Here is a 25,384-nt window from a genome sequence, read left to right as displayed (position 1 = left end):
ATGAGGTCGCACAACATAAAAGCCCAAGTGACTTTGGCAAAACTTTGTGGCATCATCAGCATCATCATCAGCCTCATCAGCATCACCACAGCAAAGATAAAGAGGCGTGAGGTCATTTCACGAAAGACGAGTGAAACCTTTTCAAGACCCGTTGTTGTGTACCTACCTATAAACACAACGACGGTTATGGACTGTTTGCACATGGACATTTTTTCGTTTATTTTTTCGAAAGGCAAGTGCGTGCAATTGGTTTCGGGTTGCCGTTATTTGTTTTGTGAGCTTTTCGAGTGGTTTCAGCGTGTGAACCTGGACCTGTTTGTTATGAAATTAATTGAGAAGAACGTCTCGTGCTACATCGAAGGCTTCAGAAAATGAAAGTCACAGAAAAAGGAAGGAATGAAAACTTAAGTGAAAGTTTATAAAATTAGTGCAGACACAATACTAACAATTTGACAATTTTGTCAATTTTGGAAAATTAAGACAATTATAAAAAATCTGAAAATTTTGACAATTTTGACAATTTTCACAATATTGACATTTCAAAAATTTTGACAATTTTGATAATTTTGACAATTTTGATAATTTTGACAATTTTTGATAATTTTGACAGTTTTGACAATTTTGACAATTTTGAAAATTTGAAAATTTTGACAATTTTTACCATTTTTTAAATTTTTAAAATTTTTACAATCTTTGCCAATTTTGACAATTTTCTACATTTTTTCCAATTTTGACAATTTTGACAATTTTGACAATTTTGACAGATTTTGACAATTTTTGACAATTTTGACAATTTTGACAATTTTGACAATTTTGACAATTTTGACAATTTTGACAATTTTGACAATTTTGACAATTTTGACAATTTTGACAATTTTGACAATTTGACAATTTTGACAATTTTGACAATTTTGACAATTTTGACAATTTGACAATTTTGACAATTTTGACAATTTTGACAATTTTGACAATTTTGATAATTTTGACAATTTTGACAATTTTGACAATTTTGACAATTTTGACAATTTTGACAATTTTGACAATTTATGACAATTTTGACAATTTTGACAATTTTGACAATTTTGACAATTTTGACAATTTTGACAATTTTGACATTTTGACAATTTTGACAATTTTGACAATTTTGACAATTTTTGACAATTTGACAATTTTGACAATTTTGACAATTTTGACAATTTTGACAATTTTGACAATTTTGACAATTTTGACAATTTTGACAATTTTGACAATTTTGACAATTTTGACAATTTTGACAATTTTGACAATTTTGACAATTTTGACAATTTTGACAATTTTGACAATTTTGACAATTTTGACAATTTTGACAATTTTGACAATTTTGACAATTTTGACAATTTTGACAATTTTGACAATTTGGACAATTTTGACAATTTTGACAATTTTGACAATTTTGACAATTTTGACAATGTTGACAATTTTGACAATTTTGACAATTTTGACGATTTTGACAATTTTGACAATTTTGACAATTTTGACAATTTTGACAATTTTGACAATTTTGACAATTTTGACAATTTTGACAATTTTGACAAAATTGACAAAAATGACAAAAATGACAAAAATGACAAAAATGACAAAAATGACAAAAACGACAAAAATGACAAACATGACAAAAATGACAAAAATGACAAAAATGACAAAAATGACAAAAATGACAAAAATGACAAAAATGACAAAAATGACAAAAATGACAAAAATGACAAAAATGACAAAAATGACAAAAATGACAAAAATGACAAAAATGACAAAAATGACAAAAATGACAAAAATGACAAAAATGACAAAAATGACAAAAATGACAAAAATGACAAAAATGACAAAAATGACAAAAATGACAAAAATGACAAAAATGACAAAAATGACAAAAATGACAAAAATGACAAAAATGACAAAAATGACAAAAATGACAAAAATGACAAAAATGACAAAAATGACAAAAATGACAAAAATGACAAAAATGACAAAAATGACAAAAATGACAAAAATGACAAAAATGACAAAAATGACAAAAATGACAAAAATGACAAAAATGCCAAAAATGACAAAAATGACAAAAATGACAAAAATGACAAAAATGACAAAAATGACAAAAATGACAAAAATGACAAAAATGACAAAAATGACAAAAATGACAAAAATGACAAAAATGACAAAAATGACAAAAATGACAAAAATGACAAAAATGACAAAAATGACAAAAATGACAAAAATGACAAAAATGACAAAAATGACAAAAATGACAAAAATGACAAAAATGACAAAAATGACAAAAATGACAAAAATGAATAAAATGACAAAAATGACAAAAATGTCAAAATAACAAAAATGACAAAAATGACAAAAATGACAAAAATGACGAAAATGACAAAAATGACAAAAATGACAAAAATGACAAAAATGACAAAAATGACAAAAATGACAAAAATGACAAAAATGACAAAAATGACAAAAATGACAAAAATGACAAAAATGACAAAAATGACAAAAATGACAAAAATGACAAAAATGACAAAAATGACAAAAATGACAAAAATGACAAAAATGACAAAAAATGACAAAAAATGACAAAAATGACAAAAATGACAAAAATGACAAAAATGACAAAAATGACAAAAATGACAAAAATGACAAAAATGCCAAAAATGACAAAAATGACAAAAATGACAAAAATGACAAAAATGACAAAAATGACAAAAATGACAAAAATGACAAAAATGACAAAAATGAACAAAAATGACAAAAATGACAAAAATGACAAAAATGACAAAAATGACAAAAATGACAAAAATGACAAAAATGACAAAATGACAAAAATGACAAAAATGACAAAAATGACAAAAATGACAAAATGACAAAAATGACAAAAATGACAAAATGACAAAATGACAAAAATGACAAAAATGACAAAAATGACAAAAATGACAAAAATGACAAAAATGACAAAAATGACAAAAATGACAAAAATGACAAAAATGACAAAAATGACAAAATGACAAAAATGACAAAAATGACAAAAATGACAAAAATGACAAAAATGACAAAAATGACAAAAATGACAAAAAATGACAAAAATGACAAAAATGACAAAATGACAAAAATGACAAAAAATGACAAAAATGACAAAAATGACAAAAATGACAAAAATGACAAAAATGACAAAAATGACAAAAATGAATAAAATGACAAAAATGACAAAAATGACAAAAATGACAAAAATGACAAAAATGACAAAAATGTCAAAATTGACAAAAATGACAAAAATGACAAAAATGACAAAAATGACAAAAATGACAAAAATGACAAAAATGACAAAAATGACAAAAATGACAAAATGACAAAAATGACAAAAATGACAAAAATGACAAAAATGACAAAAAATGACAAAAATGACAAAAATGACAAAAATGACAAAAATGACAAAAATGACAAAAATGACAAAAATGACCAAAAATGACAAAAATGACAAAAATGACAAAAATGACAAAAATGACAAAAATGACAAAAATGACAAAAATGACAAAAATGACAAAAATGACAAAAATGACAAAAATGACAAAGATGACAAAAATGACAAAATGACAAAAATGACAAAAATGACAAAAATGACAAAAATGACAAAAATGACAAAAAATGACAAAATGACAAAAATGACAAAATGACAAAAATGACAAAAATGACAAAAATGACAAAAATGACAAAAATGACAAAAATGACAAAAATGACAAAAATGACAAAAATGACAAAAATGACAAAAATGACAAAAATGACAAAAATGACAAAAATGACAAAAATGACAAAAATGACAAAAATGACAAAAATGACAAAAATGACAAAAATGACAAAAATGACAAAAATGACAAAAATGACAAAAATGACAAAAATGACAAAAATGACAAAAATGACAAAAATGACAAAAATGACAAAAATGACAAAAATGACACAAAAATGACAAAAATGACAAAAATGACAAAAAATGACAAAAATGACAAAAATGACAAAATGACAAAAATGACAAAAATGACAAAAATGACAAAAATGACAAAAATGACAAAAATGACAAAAATGACAAAAATGACAAAAATGACAAAAATGACAAAAATGACAAAAATGACAAAAATGACAAAAATGACAAAAATGACAAAAATGACAAAAATGACAAAAATGACAAAAATGACAAAATGACAAAAATGACAAAAATGGACAAAAATGACAAAAATGACAAAAATGACAAAAATGACAAAAATGACAAAAATGACAAAAATGACAAAAATGACAAAAATGACAAAAATGACAAAAATGACAAAAATGACAAAAATGACAAAAATGACAAAAATGACAAAAAATGACAAAAATGACAAAAATGACAAAAAATGACAAAAATGACAAAAATGACAAAAAATGACAAAAATGACAAAAATGACAAAAAATGACAAAAATGATAAAATGACAAAAATGACAAAAATGACAAAAATGACAAAAATGACAAAAATGACAAAAATGACAAAATGACAAAAATGACAAAAGTGACAAAAATTATAAAAATTACAAAAATTACAAAAAATAACAAAAATGACAAAAATGACAAAAATGACAAAAATGACAAAAATGACATAAATGACAAAAATGTCTATCTTTATACATTAAGAAAAACAAAAAATGACAAAATGATAAAAATTACAAAAAAAAAAAAATACAAAAATGACAAAAATGAAAAAAATACAAAATTGAGAAAATTACAAACATGACAAAAATTACAAAAATTAGAAAAAATTCAAAAATGACAAAAATTTCAGAAATTACAAAAATTACAAAAATTACAAAAATTACAAAAATTACAAAAATTACAAAAATTACAAAAATGACAAAAATGACAAAAATGACAAAAATGACAAAAATTTCAAAAATGACAAAAATGACAAAAATTACAAAAATGACAAAAATGACAAAAATGACAAAAATGACAAAAATTACAAAAATTACAAAAATTACAAAAATTACAAAAATTACAAAAATTACAAAAATTACAAAAATTACAAAAATTACAAAAATTACAAAAATTACAAAAATTACAAAAATTACAAAAATTACAAAAATTACAAAAATTACAAAAATGACAAAAATTACAAAAATTACAAAAATTACAAAAATTACAAAAATTACAAAAATTACAAAAATTACAAAAATTACAAAAATTACAAAAATTACAAAAATTACAAAAATTACAAAAATTACAAAAATTACAAAAATTACAAAAATTACAAAAATTACAAAAATTACAAAAATTACAAAAATTACAAAAATTACAAAAATTACAAAAATTACAAAAATTACAAAAATTACAAAAATTACAAAAATTACAAAAATTACAAAAATTACAAAAATTACAAAAATTACAAAAATTACAAAAATTACAAAAATTACAAAAATTACAAAAATTACAAAAATTACAAAAATTACAAAAATTACACAAAATACAAAAATTACAAAAATTACAAAAATTACAAAAATTACAAAAATTACCAAAATTACAAAAATTTCAAAAATTTCAAAAATGACAAAAATGACAAAAATGACAAAAATGACAAAAATGACAAAAATGACAAAAATGACAAAAATGACAAAAATGACAAAAATGACAAAAATGACAAAAATGACAAAAATGACAAAAATGACAAAAATGACAAAAATGACAAAAATGACAAAAATGACAAAAATGACAAAAATGACAAAAATGACAAAAATGACAAAAATGACAAAAATGACAAAAATGACAAAAATGACAAAAATGACAAAAATGACAAAAATGACAAAAATGACAAAAATGACAAAAATGACAAAAATGACAAAAATGACAAAAATGACAAAAATGACAAAAATGACAAAAATGACAAAAATGACAAAAATGACAAAAATGACAAAAATGACAAAAATGACAAAAATGACAGAAATGACAAAAATGACAAAAATGACAAAAATGACAAAAATGTCAAAATTGACAAAAATGACAAAAATGACAAAAATGACAAAAATGACAAAAATGACAAAAATGACAAAAATGACAAAAATGACAAAAATGACAAAAATAACAAAAATGACAAAAATGACAAAAATGACAAAAATGACAAAAATGACAAAAATGACAAAAATGACAAAAATGACAAAAATGACAAAAATGACAAAAATGATAAAAATGACAAAAATGACAAAAATGACAAAAATGACAAAAATGACAAAAATGACAAAAATGACAAAAATGACAAAAATGACAAAAATGACAAAAATGACAAAAATGACAAAAATGACAAAAATGACAAAAATGACAAAAATGACAAAAATGACAAAAATGACAAAAATGACAAAAATGACAAAAGTGACAAAAATTATAAAAATTACAAAAATTACAAAAATAACAAAAATGACAAAAATGACAAAAATGACAAAAATGACAAAAATGACAAAAATGACATAAATGACAAAAATGACAAAAATGATAAAAATTACAAAAAAAAAAAAAAATTACAAAAATGACAAAAATGAAAAAAATACAAAATTGAGAAAATTACAAACATGACAAAAATTACAAAAATTAGAAAAAAATCAAAAATTACAAAAATTTCAGAAATTACAAAAATTACAAAAATTTCAAAAATTACAAAAATTACAAAAATTACAAAAATTACAAAAATTACAAAAATTACAAAAATGACAAAAATGACAAAAATGACAAAAATTTCAAAAATTACAAAAATTACAAAAATTACAAAAATTACAAAAATGACAAAAATGACAAAAATTACAAAAATTACAAAAATTGCAAAAATTACAAAAATTACAAAAATAACAAAAATTACAAAAATTACAAAAATTACAAAAATTACAAAAATTACAAAAATTACAAAAATTACAAAAATTACAAAAATTACAAAAATTACAAAAATTACAAAAATTACAAAAATTACAAAAATTACAAAAATTACAAAAATTACAAAAATTACAAAAATTACAAAAATTACAAAAATTTACAAAAATTACAAAAATTACAAAAATGACAAAAATGACAAAAATTACAAAAATTACAAAAATTACAAAAATTACAAAAATTACAAAAATTACAAAAATTACAAAAATTACAAAAATTACAAAAATTACAAAAATTACAAAAATTACAAAAATTACAAAAATTACAAAAATTACAAAAATTACAAAAATTACAAAAATTACAAAAATTACAAAAATTACAAAAATTACAAAAATTACAAAAATTACAAAAATTACAAAAATTACAAAAATTACAAAAATTACAAAAATTACAAAAATTACAAAAATTACAAAAATTACAAAAATTACAAAAATTACAAAAATTACAAAAATTACAAAAATTACAAAAATTACAAAAATTACAAAAATTACAAAAATTACAAAAATTACAAAAATTACAAAAATTACAAAAATTACAAAAATTACAAAAATTACAAAAATTACAAAAATTACAAAAATTACAAAAATTACAAAAATTACCAAAATTACAAAAATTTCAAAAATTTCAAAAATGACAAAAATGACAAAAATGACAAAAATGACAAAAATGACAAAAATGACAAAAATGACAAAAATGACATAAATGACAAAAATGACAAAAATGACAAAAATGACAAAAATGACAAAAATGACAAAAATGACAAAAATGACAAAAATGACAAAAATGACAAAAATGACAAAAATGACAAAAATGACAAAAATGACAAAAATGACAAAAATGACAAAAATGACAAAAATGACAAAAATGACAAAAATGACAAAAATGACAAAAATGACAAAAATGACAAAAATGACAAAAATGACAAAAATGACAAAAATGACAAAAATGACAAAAATGACAAAAATGACAAAAATGACAAAAATGACAAAAATGACAAAAATGACAAAAATGACAAAAATGACAAAAATGACAAAAATGACATAAATGACAAAATTGGCAAAATGGTCGGTTTCCAAAATTCGACATGACACATTTGGCTGCCACCCTACCCTGTATTAAATAAAAGCACCATCGACCGGATTTGACCATGATGTCAATTTAACTTATTTTTTGAAGATAAATATCAAATTACCAGTAAAGACATTGTCACTTTTTACGAAAGTTTTTCATGGGTCATGTAGATAATGCGAAAAAAAACCAGTTTCAAAACAAACCACCTTTGAATAGTTTGTTGAGACTTCAATGAGCGTAGACGAAGGAAAATAAACAAATGATTGGCGTTTCCTGGAGGGAGGCAAAACAGGAAAGAATGTAGACTGCAACAGGTGTAGGAATCGTATGGATGACAAGACAACTCCGTTGGATTCCAATAAAGCTTTTATGCATGACATATGATCATCCGCTATGGATATTGTCGTTGTTGACATAGGTTTCGAATATTTTTCATCCACACTCATCATATGTTTTACAGCTCTATGAAGAAGATGGGTTGGACCATACGGCTGTACGACTGAGGAATAGTAATACCTACACTGAATATGAAATCGACAACGGAGAGTTGCGGCGATGAGTTTCGAAAGTTGCTGATGCAAAGCACGCATCAGATTATTTTGAAGGACCGCATTCGTTAGTACACGTAACCCTTGCATTTCGATCTAAACCTTTTTTTATTTGTTGTAAAGGGCTATTTGAAACGGGTTCTACGAATGATTTAGCTTAACTTATTACTATTTTACCGCCTAACAATAACGCTCATAAACTGCCGAATGTTGTACTTCTTCGCTCAATGAGGTTGAGTGAGTCATAAAGAAACCAAACAAAAACCACATCATCGACCAGACATCTAGGAGTCTCTCGTAATGATTTATTCGCCTTGTGGCAAAATTAGTTCCATTATATCGGCTACAGCAGCCAGCAGCCAATAAATAGCACCAAGTCAATACAATCTAGTTAAAAATTGGCGAACAAGAAAAAAGTGTCGGCCTCAAAGAACCTGAACAACAACAACAACCTTATGAAGGTGCTCATGTACTACACATCCAACATCCAACTGATGGATTGAATTGGATGTTTAACCTTCGCCGCTTTTCATTGATCTTTGTTCAAGTCAAGAGTAGTCACTTCCATGCAGGACCGGTTTAAAGTTCCTTAGCTCGACGATCAAAACAAACACGAATGGGTGAGTTTTTACTTGACCTAGGTACAGATTAACGAACCAGCGCAAAAAAATTGGTCTGGAATTTCACATTCTAGAGAGACTAAACTGGTTTAGTTAAGCTCCAATTTCGCACAATTTTAATTTTCCTTCTCAATGACCTGAGTTTAAAAGTCGAAATCCAAACATTCAAAATTTAACTAATTTTCTGTTAACGATAACTTTATTCTGCTATAGCTTAATTATTATTAGATGGAGTGAAGAAGTCGTGAGATCATCTCCACGCATGAAGCTCAAAGGCGATCACGCACAATCATCATAGAGTAGATCAGATTTGCAAATGGGTTTACGCGATTTCTTTTGTGAAAGGCGAGCGTGCGTGCGATTGGTTTCGGGTTGCCAATCGATTGATGCTGTAAGCGTTTTATTTTACGAAAGATTGTTATGGAATCTTTTGCGATATTGAAAAAGTTTAAAAATTGTTTGTTGGAAAAACTCTAATAAACAATTGTGTAAGGATCATCATGCGAAAACTTTATCAAGGTTCAAAAACATTGAATTAACTTATTAACATGATTTATCTAATCATTCAGGCATGATTTTTCAAGTAGATTAGATTGCCCCAAATTTGTATGGGGATTTCAAGCTTGTGAAATGTTATGCGCTGCAAGCTTAAATTGATCCTAGGCCTAGTACAAGGTCTCATGCCAAATTTGGGCCAGATCGGATCACGGGAAGGGGTCGCTCAACGAGCCTAAAGTTTGTATGGTATTTTGAGACATTTTATTCCGGAGGAACATGAAAATCCAGTTTTTCGTGAATAACTTTGGTCCCCTTCGGCCGATTTCCTTGGAAAAGGGTTTTTCTCAAAGCCTAAACTATGACAAATAAAGGGCGAACACGAAATTATTGCGACACCGAAAATGCCATGCTAATTTTCTTATAATGTTTAAATTCAAACCAAAATGTCAGGGTAGTTTTATACATACATTTACTTAAAAAATCAAAAGAAAAATTAGTCGATGGAGCCCTGAGTGCAAAATTGAACGCATTTTCGCTCGATGTCCTCCATCAAAGTCGTTACAGTGTCATCCGGTACCGATTTTTCAGTTTTTTTTTCCATTTTCTGAACATGTTCTTCTCGTCTTTGAATGTCTTCCGGACGGTTTGACAGGTTCATGTCCTTTGGAACAAAATGGACAGAATTGGCCTCATACCACTTCGAGACAATTTTAGAATAGTGGCATGATGCCAAATCTAGCCAAAATGGCGGAGCTTCGTCGTGCTGCTACAAGAACGAAAAAAGGCGCTTCTCGAGGCAGTCAGATTTGTAGATCTCGCCATTTACTGTGCCCTTTGTCCGCAAGAGCAGATGGCCTGAAAAAACGAGATATTTGGAGGCGAACTTCGACATTTTCTTCTTCCTTAATTTGTCGCCCACATCGAACTTGCTCTTGCCGGTGAAAAACTCAAAACCCGGAATTTGCTTAAAATCAGCTTCTATATACGTTTCGTCGTCCATCACACAGCAGCCATATTTTGTCAGCATCTTCTCGTAGAGCTTCCGTGCCCGAGTTTTAGCCGTCGATTGTTGCCACTCACTCATCGCGATTTGGGAAGTTCTCTACCTTGTATGTATGTAGTCCAGTTCTCTTCTTTGGATGCTGGACGTAGCTCTGCGACATGCCGATCTTTTTTAGCCAAATCTCTGCTTGAGACGTTGGGATTTGCTTTAATCATCCGCTTCACCTTTCCCTCCTTCTATTTGTTCCCCGGTTCCAATTTTCCTTCAGCTCATTTGCTGTGATCCAGCGTCAACCGCTCTTAGAACCACTTCAACACTCTGGAGACGATAAAATGGTGAATTTTCAACATTTTTCCCAACTACCGATGCGACAGGTCAGAAAATTCCAGGTGTTTGGAAAGAATTAGTTTTCTCGGCTTGCGTTGGTTCACCTCAATTTTCGTTGAATCGAAAAACACGACTTCGAGTTTGGCAGCATGTAAACAATACACATCAATGAGAAAGTGTGCAAAAATCGGTTTATTTTTACCCAATGGTAAAAAAGTCCCTGTTGAATGTGTCGCAATAATTTCGTCTTCGCCCTTTATACTAAGCTGTGTGTATTTTGTGCACATCTTTTAAGCATAACTGGTACTAACAATTTTTATTAAATCAATCTTATCTTATTGGATGTTTTCCCAAAAAAAAATTTGGTGTAAGAATCCCAATTCTGCTTTACGATAGAATCGGTTACAACAAGATTGATGCACCTGAATGTATAGAAAGGTCCTTGATGAAAAAAGATATCCATCTAACAAATTTACAAAAAAAAGTTAGAATAACCAAAAGAATCGCTACATGTTTTCGAGCACACACTAGATGGGGAAATTCTTTATAAACTGAGCTTTGTTGCCCCTACGTCCGGAATATTTCTTTCTGTTTTAACATATAGATAGGTATAGGTATAGATCAGTGTTTTTCAAACTTTTTTCACTCACCGCCCCCTTTTGAAAAATTTTCGAGCTCAACGCCCCCCTGTTCAAATTTCAGAAAATTTTTAAAAAAATGAAAATCTTGATAGTTTAAAACCCATTAGCTTTTGGCTATATGTTGTTGTAAGACATAACTCAAAAATTCATTCAAATTTGTATGAGGCCTCCAAACATAACATAAACGTTTTTCTCGAAATTAGCTCATAAGCACTTACATAGCAAAAATTATTTCCTGTAACATTACGCAAATTTCTTGTAACAAAAAGGAGCAGGTCGAAAAAAAAAATTACGTGACGTTTAGTTTTTAGTGTACAACTTTTTTCCAGGACATTTGCTGTAATAATAAATGATTCTTCGTTAACTTTTAAGGAAAACAATTTAAAATTACAGGTTTTGTTAATAACAGGTTTATTTATTTTAAAGGTTGCAGTTTCAGTGACAGCTAGTCCACGAAACTTGTGTAAAAATCCCAACACCCTTTTCGAAACAATTTTTGTTTTTTGGCTGGAGCGCACTGTCAAAACAAAGGTAAGAAAAAATGGATAAGTTTTAATCCGTTTTATATTGGTCGTATGAGCTGCTCAGCATGCTTCAATAAAATCGCTGTTAAAGTTTCGTATTACGTTCATTATGTTGCGTGAAAAAAAAATCATAAAAGTTATTATCTTTTTCCTAAAAATTTGTTAGAAATACAAAGTGCTGGATGCTGGATACTAAAGTAATATGTGAAAGTAACTCGCTTTGAGATGCCTAGAAACAGCACTGCTGGGTGAGACTGATCGTCAAGAATGTTCTTATATTTGACTGGACATACATAGGTGATGCATTTTTTAACATAAATTACTGTTCAAGAAGTGCGAAAACTGATACCAGAGCTGTTAGTAATTTCAACTGTCGCAGTAATGCAAAAATAAACAAAGTGAAATTTCGTCCAGTTAAAAGTAGCTAATTGTATTTACTTAGCAATAATTTCATGCCGTCCATTTTACTGAGATATTGGATTGATTTTTGTGAGCTCATATACGATTACGCCTTTTCGAAAACTGGGCACTATAAAAATGATTTTTTTGAACGGCGCAATAGATGGCACTGTTTGTAGTCAATTTCTAACGTATTATTTTTGTGATAGCATTTGAAATTTTACACATATTTTTCACGATTTTTTGTTCGAGCTTGTACGTACGTCTTTTCTCTGTGGTAAAGTTTCCTCGACCAAATTCTATAGTCAACATTGATTTGCATTATTGAATACAAACTTATTACTGTCAAGCTGGTGAAATAACGTAAAAAAAAGTATGATTTCTTGATATCTGAATTTCAATCCCGTTCAAAGTTATGCAGCATTCACGGGTCTCGAAGTTTAAATTATAGATTCTAGTAACTGAATTAGATTAAAACTTTTAATTTGAAAGATTATCCATGAAAAATGGCACAATATATTTTTTTAATCGATTTAAATTAAGATGCAAAAATAAGAACATAAAATATAAATTCCCTTCCCTGAACATTTTTTCTCATTTTTTCTTTCTAAAAAATCCGTCACTTGATCATAAATGACGCCTTTTTACACAGATTTTTTCGAAGGTTCAGCAGATTTCTTGAGACAACACATTTTAAAGATTATCAAGAATTCTAAAATTAATTCGAGCCATCTAAAATTTATCCTTTTAAGCATAACCCAAAAAAATCTTACAAACCAAGACTATCATGTAGAGCGTATAAAAATTTTACAAAGTTTGGGACAATTAAAAAAAATAAGAAACATTTTTAGAAAAAAATTATTGAGATAATGGAAAAAAATTTGCTTGCAGCTTTGTGAAATTATAGATAATTTAGTCTTGAACTTGATGTTTAGTTCTGTAACTAAATTGCGTTGTTTCGCATCGAACTCACTTGTTGTTATTTCAAATCAACGTTGTTTCGGGATTTGTGAAAATGGTAGTTACGACCTCACCGCCCCCTTGAGCCCTTACAACGCCCCCCAAATTTCGAATTTGAGCTCACCGCCCCCCTGGAAGCTCTCAACGCCCCCAAGGGGGCGGTAGGGACCACTTTGAAAACCACTGGTATAGATGGTGGATTTCTCTGACTAAGAATATGATCATTTAGAATCCGGGCAACAAAAACAAGATTATTTTTAAAAATTTACTGTGTAAAAGTGATTAACAATGCTTCTACGAATTATTTGAATCGATAATTGCATTATTGGAGTTTTCCAGAATTCCAAAGGTTTTCAAAGGTATTAAAAGGGGGTTTAAGACATGCTCCTCTAGCGTTAAGGAATTTGATATTTGAGCTATAAATCTTTATCAAACTGCTTGATTTCATCATTAACATTCATAACTATGATGCGAAATTATGAAACAAAGATTTGAGGCTGAGTTCAAATCCAAAAAGCAATTGGTTGGAATTCAAAAATACTAATGTTTTTTATTAATCAAACACTATTTCTCTAGTTTTAAGTCATAGGCAGAGCTATCTTGCAATTTAACCAAATTCATGCCCATTTGCGATTATACTGGATTAATTAGGGAGTGCTGGATGAATTTGATCAAGAAATAAATACATGTACCGTGTGAACGCTTTGGAAATTCTAAGATCACTAAATCCAAAAAAAAAAATAGAATTGCACCAAGGTGAATTTTTTGGACCGATTATCAGAAAAAAAATACTTTGCGATGGAGCATGATGGACCAGATCGCTAGCAGTATTATTGGTATGATTTGAAATTGAATCGAAAGTTGAGATGAGCAGGAATTTTGGCGGTTGTACATTTTTGTGCAGGTGATTCTTTTGCAAAGACCGGAAAAGCTTTCTGCAGCGTGAACTTCTACAAAACTATGATGGGAAAATACCTCAAAATGATTAATATGGGAAATCTGGAAAATTAATATTGAGACCAAATTTGGTTTTAACTGCAAGATAGTGTTGCCATCTACGACTTGAAACTGGAAAAAGTGTGGTTTACTGAACAAAATCAAAGTTTTTGATTTCCAACCTATTTTTTTCTGATTCAAAATTAATCCCGAATGTTTGTTTCATCATTCATCACGTCATTTTAATGAAGAAAGTAAGTAGTTAGGTAAAGAATCACAGCTCAAATATAAAATTCCTAAACGCTAGAGGAGCATCTCTTAAAACCCCCTTTTAAAACCTTTGAAAACCTTTGGAATTCTGGAAAACTCCAATAATGCAATTATCTATTCAAATAATTCGTAGAAGCATTATTATTCACTTTTACACAGTAAATTTTTAAAAATAATCTTGTTTTTGTTGAAAAACTCAAGTGGTGCTATTCTTATTTCGCACCCCTTTTTCACATTTTTGATCCTCAACGCCAATTGCTACGTCCAAAAAAAGTAAACTTATGCTTGATTTATCCGTTAAGCAATTCAGAACAAACTGTGGAAGAAAATTTTCGTAATTTTCAATCAATCATATTTTAACAAGCAAAACACATAGTGGTGCTATTCTTATTTCGCTCACTGTATGATGCTTCTTTTTATTTACATAATATGTGATGTAAATTTACATCAACTAGTCGTGTTTCGTGTCAAGTAATATTTGTGTCATTAAAATTCAGTGCTGATTTTTTTTGTTGTGTAGTACAAGGTCTCATGCCAAATTTGGGCCAGATCGGATCACTGGAAGGGGTCGCTCAACGAGCCTAAAGTTTATATGGAATTTTGAGACATTTCGTTCCGGACGAACATGAAAATCCTTTTCAAGGAATTTGAATTTAAATTTGAACACACCGGTTCGACTAGTATCGATCAAAACATTGGTTGAATGTCGTTTATCGATCGAAACTAATCTCTATCTGTCATTGAACAAACCTGTTGCTATTTTGAAGATTTGCAGAATATTTTTTCCCTGTAGTGAGTTCATGTTCAAGTTCAATTTGAATTGCTGGAAAAAAACAGCAAACGTTTATGCTGGTTTCCAGCAATTCAAATAGCTGGAAAAGCAGCAATCCAGATTGCTGGAAACCACCTTTTTTTCTTTCAACACAACCGGCTGTATTTGGTATCAAATTTATATTTTAATTCAAAATTAAATTTTTATTACTGGCTGTGCATATAATAAGCAATAAAAACAATTAATTCCTCTAATTTTCCAATAAAGGGATGTATTTATTTCCAGAAACACGATTTTTTTTTCAATATTCTATAACACCGGCTCTGGGCTGGCAGCTCTGTGCCAAAGTGTTGATCATCTGCCGCCTGTAAAACTAGTTTTGATTAGAATATTTTAGAGAATATCTCTCTGTCCAAGAAAAAAACACCCTTGACATGTTATCTGGTTGCTAGAATATAGAGGAGAATAAAATAATTATATCAATTTATCCAAAATTCGTAAAATAGAATCTCACCTTGTTTCAGCGTACGAAACAAACACAAACTTCAAATTGACAACTCGATTGCTGATTTTCCAGCAAACTTGATCAATTGCTGGAAAGTCCAGCAATTAGAAAGCCGATTGCTGAATTTTCAGCAAAAATGACAAAAAACACAACCGAATGCTGAAAAATCCAGCAATTAGAAAACCGATTGCTGGTTTCCAGCAAACATTTGGATTGCTGAACATTTCCATCAAATTCTTTTGCATTCATGAAAAACTAGATTTCCATGTTCCTCCCGAACAAAATGTCTCAAAATCCCAGACAAACTTTAGGCTGGTTGAGCGACCCCTTCCCGTGATCCGATCTGGCTCAAATTTGGCAAGAGACCTCGTACTAGGCCTAGGATCAATTTAAGCCTGCAGCGCATAACTTTTTCAATTGTCGGGTCATTTGGGGCACTCTAATGTACACAGCAAATTTTTTTTGATGGAAACCAGCAAAATTTTGCTTTCAAATGAGTACAATTTTCACTGAACAAAATCAGATGTATTTCGAAAAATATGAAATAAGACAAGAATAATGATATCTTTTAGAACAACAAGAAATTCTTTAACAATCACTGCAAAAAAAAAATTTGTAAAAAGAAAATTGTCATAATTTGTTTATCTGGTAGTTTGAAATTGTCACTTTCAAAGATCTTTAAAGAATTTCTTGTTATAAATGTTATTTTATATCATTCATTTTATGTCATTGAATATTTTTAGTGCTAGACAAAACAAAAAGTATAGTTTTGAGATAAGTTTTAGTTAATTATTGCTATGAACTACAAACTGATTAACGGTTTTTGAATTTTTCATTGGAGTAATTTACTGAATAGTGATTTGGAAATTTCGTCATATTATTTTCAATTTAAAAACACAATCCTCGTTCAAAATTCTGGTTTTGATTTTTCAAATTCTCAATATAAAAAATCAACACTCTAATTATAAACTTTGTTGAAAATAAGATTATTAAAATCAGATACTGAAGTACGAAGCTTCTTGAATTTAATTTTTATTGATTTGCTCTTCAATTTAAGGTAATAATACAATATTTTAATTTCAATTGTACTGAAACAAATGAAATAGCAACACATAAATTTTAAAGAAAGTGAAAAATCGTTTTTTTTCTTCATGTAGGTACTAGGCCTATTCATTATTCCAAACTCTTAAAATAATATTGATTTATAATAAAAAAAAACATGGAATGAAGCCATGAAAGGTTAATTTAGTGAAGAGTATTTATCAATTGCAATTGCAATAACCAAACTTTCAGATATAGAGTTTCAAACCTTCAACTGGATTTTAACTTAAAATTTCAAAATAATTATGTAGATGAGATAAGATTTCGGCGATATAATTGGTATAGATCATGAAATCCAGCAGTATAAGTCAAAAGTCAGAAAAAGCACTTTCGAATGTTAGCTTGATGGATTGCCTTGTTGCCGAAAAACAATAATTTGATAACGGGAAAGTTTTAATCCACAAGGGAAAAAATAAAACATTGGCAAACTGATTTTAGAAATATTTTGCGTCCTTAACTCGATTTTTTTGCCAGATTTTTTGTCAGAAAACTAGTTAGTTTAGAGTTCCATCGATCAATGATAACTGATGAAGCAACTGACCTACATGAACAACAAATAATTATTTGGAATCTATATATAATTTTTTATTCATTCATCGCTGCAGATTTTAGTGAAGAATGCCACTAAATGGTTAATTCCCAAAAAAAAACGATACAGATTTTGTTCTTAAAAAACAACGATTTGAAAAAAAATATATTTAATTTTTTTTAATTCTATAATTATGTCGTCCAGAAGTCACGGTAAATTACTCACAGTCTTGAGAAAAATTGATCATGAAGTTAGAACCTTTTTTTTCTAAATCTTTTTGATACTGTACACTTTTGCTAGAAAGTACATATATTTTTTCAATTAATTTTAATCTTGAATTTTCAAAAGTTATACCGAAAAACAGAGCAGATAGAAAAAATACAAATTTGCATTCAGTACCCTTAAATAAGTCAAAGTCAGTTTTCAAATTCTTTGCATTTTGGAAAATGTGAATTTTGTTTCCTTGTGTTATAATTGTGAATGCAGATTTTGAGTTTTGAAGATCAATTTGAATCTCTTTCTCAAAACTCCAATTCCTTCATATTGAAACAGCTTTTATAAATAGTTTTTATTCCATTTTGGCTCTAAAAATTCATAGGAAACGCAAAAATTACAAACACTGCCCACAATTTCTTCTTTTGATTTTTTGTTCCTCTGGAATCTGTTGTGTTTTATTAACACAATAATTTGAATTTAGAAATCTTTTAAAAGTTTTTAAATCTTAAACTTTAACTATTAAAATTTAAAATTTTCATATTCAATTCCTGTTTGGTAGTGAATCGTTTTGCGATCATCCATTATATGAATGTTTGATGTGATAGATTTCAAACCAAATTAAATTAAATTGGATCTTTTTTTTTTTGAATTTCTTAATGTAGGTTACTTTGAAGTTTCATAATTCATATTTGAATGATGTCAAATCGAGGGGAAAATGAATTCGTGCAAGAGAATCTTGACCGTGCAATCTAATTATGAATTCCTTATAAAAGCAAGTGAGAATAGTAGCACTGATAAGATAGTAGTGCATTGGATTTTGGAATGAGTTAGACATCACTTTGTAAAGATTCAAAATTGTCAATAAACCAAATGTAAACAAAAAAAATTAATAATTTAATTTCAGATTCGTCTTAGCCTTTTATCATGAAGTAGTGTTTTATTACAATATTTTGTCCCGATTCCTTCGGTTTTTAAGATATTTTAAACTACAAAGAAAAATCATAGGAACTTTCCGTTGCTGAATCTTCCTTAAAAATGGATTTAATGAGGCCTTAACATGTTGTATATTACGATTGAATTTATTTTGTGAAATATTGGTGTCAAACAGAAAGATTTGAAGGTACCAAAGACGGTCAATTGAAGGCACACGTTTCTTAAGTGTCTACTGGAAAACTGATCACTACAATTGAGGATTTGACTACAATTTAAATTTCTTACTAGGTAATAAGACAATTTAATTTCTGAAATTTAAATGAAATTGCCAATCTAAAGGCAATCAATGTATGACTTCAGCAGAAAAAAAAATTTTCAAGTATTTCAGTGTAATAACCATTATAACAATTTGCTCATGTAAATTTAGGCATATGAGGGATATTATTGACAATGAAATAAAATTTCCCTACATTTCATTACCTTACTAAAATATTAAATAGATAAAAGGTTAGCAAATTCAAAGTCAACTCTCTAAGTAATTCAACAGAAGTTGACTGGTATAATTCGGTCCAGAGAATTGCAAGTAACAGCTGCTTGAGTTTGGTAGACCGAAATTTCTTCAATTTTGAGCTTTTAAGTTATAAGCAAACTTTTTCGTTGATTAAACACCCCCACGGAGTGGAAAATTTTTGAAAAATCAAAAGCACATCTACTAGGGGAAGTTCAAAGTTTTTGAAGAAATTCGAGCATTTACGGGTATGATCACCCTCCCTCCCCCCCCCTTAAGCGAGAAAGAAATTCATACCTACGCTCGTTCGAAATTTACTCGGCCCGAGCGTGGATGATAATCCAAAGCGAATCTCGGCTACAGTCGGACGGAGTAGTTAGTACTGTCATGCGAAATTCAACGCATCGAAAACTGTCACGAAGATTTTCCCAAAACTGTCACGAAGCTTAAAAAACTTTCATTCCCACGAACAAATTTTCGCACGACCGCTCCTTTTAGAACTGTCGGCAGGGACGGATAAAGCCATCGGAGGGCCCGGGGCAATTTTTCTCGGGGGGCCCTCTAATTCGATTTTTTTCAAATGCTACCCAGAAAATACAAAACCTTTTAAACTTGAAAAAAGACTGGAGATGAGTTCAGTATACTATCATCAAATAGCCATGTTGTCTGCTTAGAAAATAGTTTCTGGTATCTTCAAATAAAAATTGGTAATCAATCACGTGCAAACATTGCGGAAGAGTTTAGAAATTTCTTAGAAATGAAAACTCTAATTTAAGCTGCAAAATGCTAAATTTCACTCTTATTTATTTTAAAACCCTTATCATTTTTTTTTTTTTATCCTTCAAACATTTATTATAGACTATAACAAACAGGCTCTTGATTCTTGATCATACTGAGCCGACCACTTCTTAGTATTAAATTTGATTTGATTTTTACAAAGGTTTCATACATGACATATAAATTCAGATTTCTTTGAAACACTTGTATCACTTGTATCTATTATATTTCGAAGTTGCCTTCTGCATCTCGACATGCGGACCATGGACCTCATCTTGGATTGATCTTGTACCTCGTCTCGGGTGGATGATGGACCTCGTCTAGGGTAGACCATGGACTTCCTCTCGGGTTTACAGGCTTTAGTTTTGTGGTTCTTGGCTTGAGGCTCTTGGTTTGCGACTCATAGCACTCCTACTCCGAGTTCTTCTTTCGTCTCCATTTAATTTTCAAAGCTTCAAGTCAGCTCTCTTCAGAAAATCAAAAATTGTTTTCATAGTTTGCATGTCACGTTGACTAACAATATCTCTTATGGGTATTTGGGGAAGATTCGATGAATTAACAAGAATATCTTTGAAAGTTGATCTTACACTCTCATATATTGAACAACACCACACAACATGGTCTATATCCTCGTATCCTCGGCCACATTGACAAACATTAGAATCTTTTAAATTTATTCTATACAGGTGTGCTGCTAAACTATAATGATTTGAAATTATTCTCGAAAATATTTTTATAAAATTTCTTTGAAGATCTTGATTATGAAACCATGGCTTTGCTTTAACTTCCGGTAAAATTGAAAAACAAAATCTTCCTAGTTGACTATTACTCCATTTGCTTTGCCACATGGACATTACCAAGGAATGGGCTAAAGGATAAAGTTCGTTAGGTTGAAATCCCCTATCATAAACCAAGTCACCGAGAGCTCCTTGTTTGGCAAGAAGATCTGCCTTTTCGTTGCCATGTATACCATGGTGTGATGGAATCCAAAATAATGATATTGAATAACCTGAATTATGTAATTCAAATAAAATTTTCTTTATTTTATAAATGTAAATGTTATTATGCGGTTTCCAACAATTCGATTTGAGTGCGATCAGAGAACTCATGCTATCCGAACAAATTACATATTTAGATGAAGGCAAACTCTGTATAGGGTAAGTGAGCCTTAACTTGGCATGCTCCTTATCTTGGCATGCCAAAATGTATTTTAAGGATTTTCATGTCAAACATACGCCTAAAAATGGAGAAAAAAATCAAACATAAAAGAAAATCACATATGGCAACATGCTGCATAGCATTTGTCCACAATTGAATCCAAATGACTGCGTAATAATTTTTTTTCGCATGACAAACTGCAAATATTATTATGATCTTCGGGAAAAATCTAAAATGAACCTACCTTGCTAGTGCGCCTGCCATCTTCGGATTGATTTCCAAAACACACTTCATTATGGAAAAATCACTAAAAATTACCGTTGGTTACAGCAAAACATGACAAAAAATATAAAATTATAACTTCCCCCAAACAACGTACATTTTCTATCTTGAATTGAAGAAAATATAAACATTTTTTTCGCCTTATCTTGGCATGCAATTCCACAAATAGAAGTATGCATGTATGTGTGAAAACGACCGGCCGTTCGTCGACCGACGGTGTACAGTGGTCAGGAAATGTAAAAGCTGGTCGAAAGTAAAATCAATGATTGAAATAACTTAAAAATATCATGAATATATTTTGGATTATATTCAAATTATTTATCTCTCAAGCCGACTCAAGCGTATTTGGCATCTTAGTTGGAATTATAATGCTACAATTTGAGCAGCTCTTTTATGGTAAATTTTGAGAACTTTTCTTCTCAATAAATTTTATCTCTCAATAAATTAATTTACCGGTTCCGGATCCGAATTGAAATCTTGGATCTCAATGTTGTTACTATATCCATACCCAAAAACTCAACATATGGAAATAAGGTTTTACGTATTTTGGTTTCATTTGATTTATTATGAAGATGAACATTTGCTGCATATGTGTCGCTTTGAAAGGAATTGTTATAAAGTTCAAATTATGACACTCTAAACATTATGTTTATTGAAAAAAAAAATAATTGGACTGCAATGTTGAAATACTGTGTTGTAACGAGATTGAATTTTTATTGTTTTCAATTTCATGTGAAATCAAAAATAATATTTTGACCAAGTTTGTTTTTTATCATACATCACTGTGCATCAGCAGGAGGTGATGACGTTTGTTCTCTGTAGGAATGGAATATGCGAAGGAAGCGCTGCCTAGTTCGGGTAATGATTTTGCATGAGTGCGAGTGGGATGCAGCCCTTATTTCACCCAGCTTTTGAATTTGCTGTTCGTTTCCATTGCCTATAGTTCAAAAACGAACGAGTGAGATGCAATCTATTTCTATCAGGCTGGCTGGAGCAAAAGTTTGTCTTGTCCTGCTATCCGAGTTTACGCATACGATTGCTAGAAAATTCCTAAGGGCGACATTTTAATCATTTATGATTCAAAGAATCGTTCGCTTACTTTAGTTTGCTTCTTGCCTCGGTCATAGTGGTTTTTAAAATGTCGGTCCTCCGTTTAAGGGAGTGAAATGAAAAAGAAATATAAACATTTACTATCTTATGTTAACCTGCTAACTTCAATGGAAACAGATCTATTATGATTTCATGTTAATAATTGAGCGAACGATTTGTTTGCTTCATTAATAAACATATTTATGTTAACAAGTGCAATAATTTGGAACCTTTTTGTTTTAAATTATCATTCTAATAATAGAAATTTTTAATACACAAAAACTGAAATAAACAAGTAAAACTTTTTTACGTAAGATTATCATTCTACATGCAAATATCAATTCTAAAAGTTGATTGACATTTCGTACTTCCGACTTTTTGAAAACAATACAGAACACTGTTGTGCTTCCTCCCGGGATATTTTCAATGAATTCGTGGGGGCTGCTGTTGTATTAGTGAGGCAAGTTTTTTCTAGAGACGGCCAATTTAAGGAACTCATAAAGGGCCAAAATTCGGCGCGGGGGCTAAAATAAGGAGCATTTCAATCAATAGTTTAATCAGGTTTATCTCAAATTATCAACCGTTTTCAAGCAAGGACATATTTTTACTGCCTTTCAGGCTAGTAAGCAATCATATTTGTCGAAGGACTTTTGAAGGTACACATTACAGGAAGACTACAATCATGGGAAATCTGGTCAACCATGCCTTAGGGGCCAAGATAGGGTACATTTACCCTATACTCACATGAATGGAATATTGCAATTAATTCTGCTACGAATATTGAACATGGTGCTAGCAACTTAAAGCTCTGTGAAGACTCAGAATGGTACAATCCAAACCCTACATTATTTTGCATAACAGAACCATCAGTAAAAATTAGACTACTTGTTGTACAGCCTTCAAACTTACTATGAAACATCTGATTACTAGTTTGCAACCTTAGACTAGGAGGTATCTTTTCTATTTCTTTTTTGAAACTCAAATCAACGGTTGGAGTAAACTGAATTTCATCGAGCTTATAATCAAATATATTTTTATCTGGAGGATCAAAGGATTCAATTGATATAAATTCTCTGTAAAAATTTAAGAATTTAGTTCCTGGATTAAGTTCAAATAAATAATCTAATTTATTTATTATTTTCTTCCGCCTTGCTTGAAAACGGAATATTTGACGTAAATTAAGTTCAAGAAAATTAAGCTCAAGAGGCATTACTCCAGCAATAACTTCTGTCGACATTGTATGCGTAGACATCATATTCCCTAGAGCTATTCTTAAACAACGAAATTGTATTCGAGCTAATTTTAATAAATGACAGTTAGAGGCACTTGCAAAACAAAAACAACCATACTGAAGGACTGAAAGAATTGTGGTCTTGTACAATGTTATAAGATCTTGTGGATGGGCTCCCCACCAAGAGCTTGTTACAGTTTTAAAGAAATTAATCCGTTTTTGACATTTTCTAACTAAATATTCGATATGTTTTCTCCATAAAAGTTTACCATCAAACCAAATCCCCAAATATTTAACTGAGAAAGATCTTTCAATTTGAATTTGTTTCATATGCAATGATACATTCAGTGGCTTTATTTTTCTTGTAAAAACCATCATTTCCGATTTTTGAGGTGAAAATTCAAGTCCCATGTATTGTGCCCAATCACTCAAGTTATTCAAAGTTATTTGTATTTTTTCTTGCGTATCAATAATATTCAAACCTGACTTATAAATAACGCTGTCATCAGCATACTGTAACATAAAAACATTTTCTTCTAGACATGTGTCAATATCATTAACGTAGAAGTTGTACAGAAATGGACTTAAAGTAGACCCTTGTGGTAATCCTAGATAGCTCGTTCTTCGACATTTGAACTTGTTATTTATATAAAAGTTCATTTCTTTTTTGTTTAATAAATTGCTCAAAAAGTTTACCAAATTTAATGGAACACCATGCTTAGCTAATTTTTCACAAAGTATTCCTATGTTCACAGAATCATATGCACCAGCTATGTCTAGAAACACAGCAACTACATCTTCTTTTCGTTCAAAGCTTGTTTGAATGTCAATGGTTAATTCGGATAAACAATCTAACGTCCCTTTACTTTTTCTAAAACCGTATTGAGATTTAGATGTTAATTTATTTTGCTCAGCCCAATTTTCTAATCTATTCAAAAGAATTCGTTCCAAAGTTTTTCTTGGACAGGGAAGTAAACTAATTGGACGATAAGAACTATATTCAGAGGGATTTTTTCCTGGTTTAATTATCGGTACAACTTTCACTTGCCTCCATGTTTCTGGTATAAAATTCATCTCTATAAATCTATTATACAAATTAAGAAGCATACGTTTGTAAGAGTCTGGCATGTTTTGTAATAACTTATACTTTATTCCATCTAAACCCGCTGCAGTATTTGAGCAGGACAATAACGCAGTTGAAAATTCTATCATTTTGATTGGAGTTCCTAGATATTCAAATACATTTTCGCAATTATACTCAATTTGCGATTGCTCAACATAATCTGGGCATACTTTATTGGCAAATTCATATATCCAATCTTCAGAATATCTATCAACATTTCCGACATTTGAATTACGCATATTTTTCGCAGTTCGCCAAAGAAACGTCAGGGAAGTGGTTCTTGAAAAACTTGATATTTTTTCTTTCCAATAACTTTTTTTCTTATTTTGAAACAGCTTCCTACATTCGTATTCTAACTGTTGGTATATTCTAAAATCATCTATCTTCCCCGTTTTTCTAAAT

At 29.4% G+C, this 25,384-nt stretch overlaps 1 protein-coding gene across 1 annotated transcript in view; it reads left to right on the top strand.

Moving 5' to 3' along the window:
* Positions 1-25,384, top strand: part of LOC129754776 (all trans-polyprenyl-diphosphate synthase PDSS2-like) — a 44,248-nt gene that overhangs the window by 643 nt on the left and 18,221 nt on the right. The window lies entirely within an intron of this gene.

Source organism: Uranotaenia lowii, chromosome 3 (genome assembly GCF_029784155.1).
Source record: "Uranotaenia lowii strain MFRU-FL chromosome 3, ASM2978415v1, whole genome shotgun sequence".
NCBI classification, from domain to species: Eukaryota; Metazoa; Arthropoda; class Insecta; order Diptera; family Culicidae; genus Uranotaenia; species Uranotaenia lowii.
The sequence above is the reverse complement of the archived record's forward strand: the minus strand, read 5'-3'. Positions and strand labels throughout refer to the sequence as shown.